General features: G+C 26.7%; 1 protein-coding gene across 1 annotated transcript in view; it reads left to right on the top strand.

Annotated features, from left to right (window-relative positions):
- Positions 1–9,739, top strand: part of ALDH18A1 (aldehyde dehydrogenase 18 family member A1) — a gene marked incomplete in the record, with an annotated part of 362,299 nt that overhangs the window by 18,775 nt on the left and 333,785 nt on the right.

Below are 9,739 nucleotides of genomic sequence, written 5' to 3' on the forward strand. Positions count from 1 at the left end.
CTAGAAGTATATATAAGTGTATAATGAAATGTATATATGTATATGTATATTAAAGGTACTGATACAATTCAATATACTTGTATAAGCATGTATAAGCAAATATGAAAAAATGTGTACATTCTCTCTGCCCAACAATATCCATGAAAAAATGAATGAATAAATAAATATGTAAATAAGACATATTGGTAGAGCATTCATTGTGACACCCTACATTATAACTTACCACTCTATAATATCAGAAAAGAAATATATATATATTGAGACTAACTCATATCTAAAAAGACTACTTACAGAATAAAATATGATATTCCACTTGGATATTCCTAAACTCTAAGCCTAAAAATTTTTGTGTAGGCTTTCAACATATCCAACCCTTATAATTCATTCTTTCTTATATCATTCATGAATTCTGCCTAAATAAAGCAGGATACTAATAATAATATATATAACACCAACAAGCGTGGGATAAATATATATCCATGGGATGTATATATCTAGATGCGTGCCTCAAGAATTGGTTTAATGCTAATGTACTGATTGAGCCCTGGTTCTACATGTGCTCTCATCCTAAAGATCCATTCAAGCTCAATAGATTCCAAATGGTTCAGATTGCTACCCCCCCGCTTGTTTGGCAATACCATCTGTAGCACTCTGAACCTAAATGTATGGCCAGCATGTGAACCAACATGCCTGGCTAAAGCATTCTGAGAATTCATCTTCCTTATATCACATGCATGATTATATATTCTATCTTTTAACCTTCGCGTTGTCATGCCTACATAGAACCCTGTACATTTCGTACATGTAGCTAGATAAATTAGGTTCTTGCTGTTTACAGGTGGCATAAAACTTGGGATTAAATTCAAATGTCATGGTAGGGTGAACAAAACATTGTTCAACTGTTCTATATCTACACATATTGCATCTCATGCAACAGTAGGTACCCATTTTTCTTATACTGAATCTATTAGTTCTATCTATCATATGTTCTTTACATAGTAGCCTTTTTAAATTCTTGCTGTTTCTATAAGTAAATCTAGGTTTACGTCCCACTGTACTCAACATTTTTGCATCCATAGTGAGTACACTCCAATGCTTGCTTATTATATCCACTATTTTCTTATCATTAGTATATCTTGTAACAAACGGAGTTATGGTATCATATCTCCCTTTATGTCCAATATTTACATAATTAGTGGTAACCTTAGTGTTCCCATTTATATTGTCTGTTATGGGATATCTGACTTTATTGATTATAGAATCATTATATCCTCTGTCTAAAAACAGGGTATGTAAATCATTAAGCTGTCTTTCTAAGTCAGAATTCCCGTTACACAGTCTATGTATCCTTACAAACTGCCCTTTTATTACATTAGGAAAAACATGTCTTGGATGCATGCTACTATAACATAACAGTGTATTCTTCCAGCAAGGTTTTCTGTATAAGCTGGTGGAAAGGCCACCATCCATCATCGTGGTTATTTTAATATCTAAAAAACATGCTTCATTAGCTGAGATTTCTGAGGTGAATCTCGGAAAATCAGTGGTGGACTCTAAAAAAAAAAAAAATTAATAAATGCTAGAAGATCTGTCATACTTCCTTTCCAAAACAGCAGTATGTCATCTACAAATCTTTTATATAGTAACACCTGTTGATAATATACACTATTGAACAAAAACTCCCTCTCCCAAAAATGTACTACCAAGTTCGCGTAAAAATTTGCACAGGGGGTACCCATTCCTACCCCCCACCTTTGTGCATAAAATTTGTCACGGTACATAAACACATTATTGTTAAGGATAGTGTCCAAAAGTGTACATATCAGTATCTCTTGTTCATTAGTTACCCCTTCTGTTATTAGCAGCATCCTTCTAACTGCTTCTATACTGTAGTCATTCGGAATGACTGTGAACAGATTCCTTACATCTAGAGTTACCATTAAATACGGGATATCTTTAAACTCATACTTAATAGTAGATAGATCATGAATTAACTGATAACTGTCTTTTTCAGGATAGTCGGAATATTTCGATCATTAGGTCCTAGTATGCTTTCTATATATTGTGATATTTTTTTCAGTAACCCATCCCTCACCTGCTACTATAGGCCTCATGGGGAGAGGAAGAACATTTTTATGTATCTTGGGGAGACCCTTAATACATGGTATTATAGGGAACTCAACCAAGAAAAAATCATATAACCCCTTGGTGACCTGCCTGCACATCAATAGATCATAAATATCGTCATACACTTTAATAACTCTTCATAAGAGATCCCAAACTTATCTCTACATAAGTGTTAGTGTCAGATAACAATGTAAGCATAGCATTGTCATAATCAACAGTGTTCATTATCACTATCCCTCCCCCCTTGTCAGCTGCTTTAATTATGATGTCTTCATTAGAAGTTAAATTACTTGAATCTCTTTCATCTTTGTTCAAATTAAAGTACATACCTTTAGGGCCTTGTTTTGAGAAATAAGCATAGAAGTCATGCTCACATAAATTAATATAGCTTTCAACATTGGTTGGTAATTGTGGACAAAAAGAACTTTTACATTTAAAACTATCTATCAAATAATCATCTTTATCATACATTAACCTTAGTGTCACTGAACGTCCAAAAAGTCTTAAGTCAACTAAAAGTTCACTTAATTTACTTGCCTGAGAGGGAATGAAAGATAGTCCCTTATTTAATAAAGAATAGTCAGCTTTGTTGAGTTCAAATCTTGAAAAAGTTATAGACCAAATCGTTCAACTCCGTGCCCTTCTTCTCGCGCTGAAGTTGTCCCCTGAAAACTTGCGTTTCCTGCGGCCACGGCTGTTTGATCTGTCCCTTCTCTTTCTCGAAATTTTAACGGTAGTGGAAAAAAAATCTTCTGAACTCCTAAAAGACGCCTTCGATCTTGCTCCTAATCCTTCGCTCTCCCTTGCCTCCATTAGGGCCTCTTGATTGCACGGAAGGGCAGAGGAAGCAACGTTGTCGTGTTGCTCTTTAGGTGACGTAACTACGTCAATGACATGTGGAGCTTTTCTTTCGCTATTATAGACTGCAGTTAAGGTTGCTCCAGCTGTTGTATCAGATACACGGATGTGCGTATTTGATTTATCTGTATTGAAGTGTATTATTAGTGTCAGATGTTTGCCCTGATCGTTGATTATATTTGGGCCAAACAAACACTTGACCAAGCAAAAAGTCCTTGTGGTCCCGTTGCAGCTTACAGTACTTCACCTGCTGCAACCTGTCACTATATAGCGTAACCTGAGTATAGACGCTGTCAATTCTTTTTTCATATATCCCACCCTTGAAGCGGTGTTGTAAATCTCTATTCAGAGCCTCCACTTTATGTGTGAGCTTCGATAGGGGAGAAATACTCGATTAACAGTTTTATATAGTTAAAGCTTAATTCTAGATTTAATTTTTGCCACATTTTTAGCAGGTCCGGGTGATTGTTACCATAAATAGGCATACACAAAATCCTCATGCCTCTCGGCACAACATGAAAATGAAGGCATGCCTCCATGTGCCTCCTCTGCCAAAGCAGCCTTTGCAATTTATATAGATCATTCTCTAACTCTCTTATCAGGTCATTAAATTCTTTCAGGTTATCAACAGTACCTGGAGCAGTCGATGTTGGTAAATGGTGTAGTTCCAAGCCCAACAAGGGATTATTCTGCGTATTAACAATGTTAGTCCACCTTAGATTCCTGGAGGCATTGTCCGGATTATAGTCCAGCTCTATAGTTGTATTTTCCATTGTGTGGCAGTAGCTTGCACAAAAAGAAAAATAAAATTGTGAAAACAAGCTCTGCTGCTGCTACCATGTGAAGGTATGAGTCCCAAAGCGAAGAAATTCAGGAAGAAAATTGGACACAGCCACCACGATGTGATAAAAAAACAAAATTTAATATCAACTGAAACAGAATAAGCGCTTTCACATGCTACACGGGCATGCCTCTTCAGATTTCAAATACTCATTATACCAACCACATTTAAATACTAACCATTTAATCATGTAATTGCTTGATTAATTAATTGATTAGGCAAGATAATATTCTTAAAGCAATCGATCCTAACTTAAAATAAAGTAAAAATACATGTGTATAGAATAAGGCATATGTCACATATATATATATTATTAACACAAATGATTATACAAGATGTGTATAAAAATATGTATATAAAACCAAATAAAGTGTATAAATAGAATATATGAAACAACCTCAACAATATAAACCATAATATTTATAAACTAATACATATAAAACTTCACTAAAAATGTTCAACAACAACACTTGAGAGGTAAACTAATAAATAAATAACTCTGACTTTACTAGAAGTATATGTATATATGTATGAATGAACAATGTATATATGTATATGTATATTGAAGGTACTGATACAATTCAATATACTTGTATAAGCATGTATAAGCAAATATGAAAAAATGTGTACATTCTCTTTGCCCAACAATATCCATGGAAAAATGAATATATATATATAGATATAGATATATATATAGATGTATAGATGTATAGATGTGTGTATATATATATATATATATATATATATATATATATATATATATATATATATATATATATATATATAGAGATATAGATATAGAGATATATATATATATTTTATAAATCTATAATATATATATATATATATATATATATATATATATATATATAGACAGATTATATATCAATCTGCTATCTTCCTTCACAGTTGTTCCCATTAGGGGTCATGCACAGCAGATCAGCAGATCAAATCTGCTCCTGTTTCATTTCTTCCTGTCCTCTGTATCTCCAGACTCTGTCATTCCACAACTAACATATATGTGTGTGTGTGTGTAGAAGATATATATATATATATACATATATATATATATATATATATATATATATATATACATAGCCTATACATATGTGTGTATATATATATATATATATATATATAGTTTTATATATATATGTGTGTGTGTATGTATGTATATATATAATATATATATATATATATATACATGTGTGCATGCATATATATATCTATATATAATCCTCCCTCTATATATATATATATATATATATATATATATATATATATGTATATATATATATATATATAATTTTCTGACATATATATATATATATATATATATATATATACATGAGCACACATCACACACATATATATATATATATATATATATATATATTTTATTTTATTATATATTTAAAAAATTTTATATACAACAAAAAAAAAAATATATATATATATATATATATATATATATATATAAATGGTTGTGTGGATACATTTTATAGGGGGATATATTATATATATATAAAAATTAAATGTATATATTTATTGTGAATTGGAAAATATATTTTTATATATAAAAAAAACCCCACCCCCCCAAAAAAAAAAAATTTTTTCAAAAGCAGACTTCACTCTTCTTTAAGGACCTTTGAGGATGGTAAAACCCCCTTTTAAAAAGGCCCCCAACTGTTGCCCCCCCAAAAGGGGGGGGATAAAAAAAAAAAAAAAAAAAAAAAAAAAAAATTTTTTTTTCTTTTTTTTTTTTTTTTTTTTTTTTTTTTTTTTTTTTTTTTTTTTTTTTTTTTTTTTTTTTTTTTTTTTTTTTTTTTTTTTGGGAAAAAAAAAAAAAAAAAATTTTTTTTGTAAAAAAAAAAAAAAAAAAAAAGGGGATTTTTTTTTAAAAAAAAAAAAAAAAAAAAAAAAAAAAAAAAAAACCCCCCCCAGAAAAAATTTGTTTTTTTGTAAAACCAAATTCCTTCCCCCCGGTTTAATTTTTATCCCCAAAATGGGAAAATTGAAAATTAATTTTATAAAAAAAATTTAAAAAAAAAAATATAAAAAATATAAAAAAAAAAAAAAAAAAAAAAAAAAAAATTTTTTTTTTTTAAAGATGTTTTGCTTGTTAAAATAAATAATATTAATTTTAAAAAAAAAATAATAAACCCCAAGATTTTGTAAATTTTAAATAAATTTTTTTAAAAAAAAAATATTTCCCAGTAATTAATCCCCTTTCTGATGTCCAAAGTAAACCGCCTCGCCCGATCGGGGCCTGACTATGGGTGGTGTTGTAATAAAATAAAAAAAAAAATTATTTAATTGTTTTGGGTATGTATAAATTAAAAATTATAAAGGGGTGTTAAATAAATAATAATTAATAGTGGTTGAAACTATAAAAATATTATAATATAAAAAATAATAAAATTAAATTTTTTAAAAATCCTCCTTTTAAATTTTTTTTAAAATACAGACCATTATAAAAATATAAATATGGATTGGTAATTAAAATACCCCATCAGGACATGATAACAAACATTAAAATAAATTATTATAATTTAAATGGTGGGAAAAACCCCATTTTAAAATGGGAGAATTAACTCAAACCAGTAAATGGTTAAGGATTGTCCGGGGACCCCTTTTATTTTTTTCCCAAATTTAAAGAAAAAAGGGGAGGGGGGGTGAAAATTCGCAGATACTCAAACTGGATGTCTAACCAGCAGAACCACATCCAAAAAAGGCCTCACTGAAAGGAAAACTGGTCCCAGTCCCCTTAAACAAATGCCAAAAATGTAAGCCCCTTTTGGAAAAACAAATAACAAATTATAAAGAAGCCCCCCACTGAACGGAAAAATAATAGAGACCTGGGACCCAAGAGAACACCTCTCTTTTCCCCCCCCGGCCCAAATTTAGAAAAATTTCTAGACCCCTAAAGGGGGTTTAACCAAAAGGGTTCTTTACCCTATTTCCTCCCTCATAGCCCAGATTGGTACAACCCCATTTTATGACCCCCCCGATTTGCAACACTGGGAACCAAAAAATCCTCACCAAAAGGATCAATCCCAAACTATGTTTTTCTCCAGATAAAGAAACCGCCTACAGCAACCGCCTGCCGAGGTATCCTCCCTGACGATCAAGGAGTCCAATAGGATCTGATGGAATGTCCACCTCAAAAATAAAAATCCACAGGCCAAGACTAAAGACTTAAACCTCGCAAAGTATGAAAGGGACATTAGGGAAATTCATCCCCCAGGGGCTTCCCAGCTTTGGGAACAACCCAGTTCTTTTAGGCAGACCCCTACTGACTTTTCAAAGAAACTTGATGAGGGAGGGAGATCGAAGTTTACCCCATCACATCTGTGTCACTGCTAGACAGGGGCAAGTAAACAACTATTAAAAGGGGACCTTTTTTGGCACTTTTCAGAACTTTTTTTAATTTTGGGGGAAAAAAAATTTTGTTTTTAAAAATGGGGCAAAAGCCAACATACAGGCAACTTAAAACCCCAAAAAAGTTTAAATATTAAACTAAATAAAAAATTATAGTATTTTAAAAAAAATAAAAATTATAATAGGAAAAATATAAAAATAATAAATAAAAAAAGGATTAAATTAATTAATTTTTTTTGGTTAAAAAATTTATTAATATTTTAAAATTTTAATAATAAATTTTTAATTTTATATATTTTTTTTATAAATATATAATATTTATATAATTAAATTGGGAAAAAAATATAAAAAAATAAGGGTTTTTTTAATAAAAAATTATTTTTATTATACATATTAATATTTTGAATAAAATTTTTTTAATAATTAGGGTTGTTTAAAATAATATAAAATAAAATTATGACAATATAAAAATGTTAATAAATTATAAGAGTATGTTTGGGTTTATAAATATGATTTTTCAAAAAATTTTAATATAATAGTTTACCATAATTTTTCATGTTAACAAAATAAATTAATTCTAATATATTATTTTTAAACAAAATTTTTGTTACACATTTTTTAAATTATGTACACATATATTTTAAATGGGGATTTACATATATAAAAATTATTAAAAATAAATATTATTAATATATATATATATATATAAATTATAAATATATTTTTAAAAATTAATATATATTATAATATAATATTATTATTTTTACATATATAATTTATAATATATATTAAATTAAAATTTTTGTTATTATATATATATATATATAATATTTAAAATAATATATTAAAAATATATATATTATAAAACATATATAATATATATTTTTTTTTTAAAAAATATATATTTTATATAATAATATATATTTGGTATAAAATATATTTAATATATATATTTTTATACAACAAAATATAATAATAATTTGAAATTTAAAAATTTTTTTAATCATATATATATATAATATATATTATATTAGAAAAGACATATAAATATATATAATATACATTTGGGACACATTGTTTAATATTTTTATATATACATATAAATTTTTCAAATTTTAGAAAAACACAAAAAATACATAATAAATTTTATACATAAAATAATATTTTTAACAAAAATTTTTTACATATTTTTTTACTTTAAAAATATAAATTTATATTATATTATGTAAAAAATTTTAGGAAAAAATATTATAAAAATAATATAAAATTTTTAAAAAAAAAAATATGATGAAAAATAAAATATATATCATATATATATAAAATATTTGTGAAACAAAAATATATATTATTATATACATAATAATATATATATATATTTTTAAATATAATATAATATGTAACAATAATATATATAAAACACACATACATATAATATTTTTTTAAAACTTTAAGAAAAAAAAAAACATACATTTCATAAAACCCTTACATATTATTAATTAATAATATGTTGGAAACAAAAAAATAAAAAAATATATGTATGAACAACAACAAATATAAAATAATAATATTATTAAAAAAATTATGTGACAACATAAATATAAAAAAAATTATTAATGTAAAAACACAAAAATTTTTTAAAAATAATATTAAATATATATAATATGTAAACAACATATATAATTAAAATATAAATTTTTAAATGTAAAATAATGAGCAACAACAACATAATTTAAAAAATAAACTAAAAACCCCAAAATTATGAAAACCTTTTGTAAAAAATTATTTTAAACATGTAAACCAAAATTTTTTTAAACCCAACATCATTAAAATTTAAAACCAATTTTCTGAACAAAAATTTAAATATGAGGAAAACAATAATTTTAAACAAAAATTTTTAAATTATATTATATCATGTAAAATAATTATTAATTAAATATGTTAAATTTATATTTTAAAATTATTCATTGAAAAAATATAATTTTTTCACAATATTTTAAAAAATCATATTACATTATGTCTATGAACAAAATTTTTTTCCATATGCTTTGTTGAAACCATATGATTATGTATGTTCATGATATTTTATGTTGCAGATTTTTGGCTTATATATGTATATGTTCAATCTTATGTTTTATCATGTTTTAAATTTTTTGTATGTATGTCTCATGCAAAATGTTTTGCTGATCATATGATGTTAATATGCATGTATGCGATGCTTTTATGAAAATTTTTCAACATGTTTTGCATATGCATATATGCTAGCATATTTTTTTGTAGCGACTATATTTTTGCATGCATATGCATTTTCGGCAAGATTTTCGTACTATTTGATATATGATGTATGAAAATGCTTTGCATGTATATTAAATAGATATTCGTTGCATAAAGGGTTTTTATATGCATGTTTTCCCCATAATGTTACTTGCTGCTTTTGCTGCTGCAAAATTTTTAAATCATATGTATTAAAGATATGCATGTTTTTTGCATGAGCTTTTCTCGCATATGCATGTCTTATGTTACATATGATGTTGT

This window comes from Protopterus annectens, chromosome 14.part0, assembly GCF_019279795.1.
Source record: "Protopterus annectens isolate FY-2018-M chromosome 14.part0, PAN1.0, whole genome shotgun sequence".
Lineage (NCBI taxonomy): Eukaryota > Metazoa > Chordata > Ceratodontiformes > Protopteridae > Protopterus > Protopterus annectens.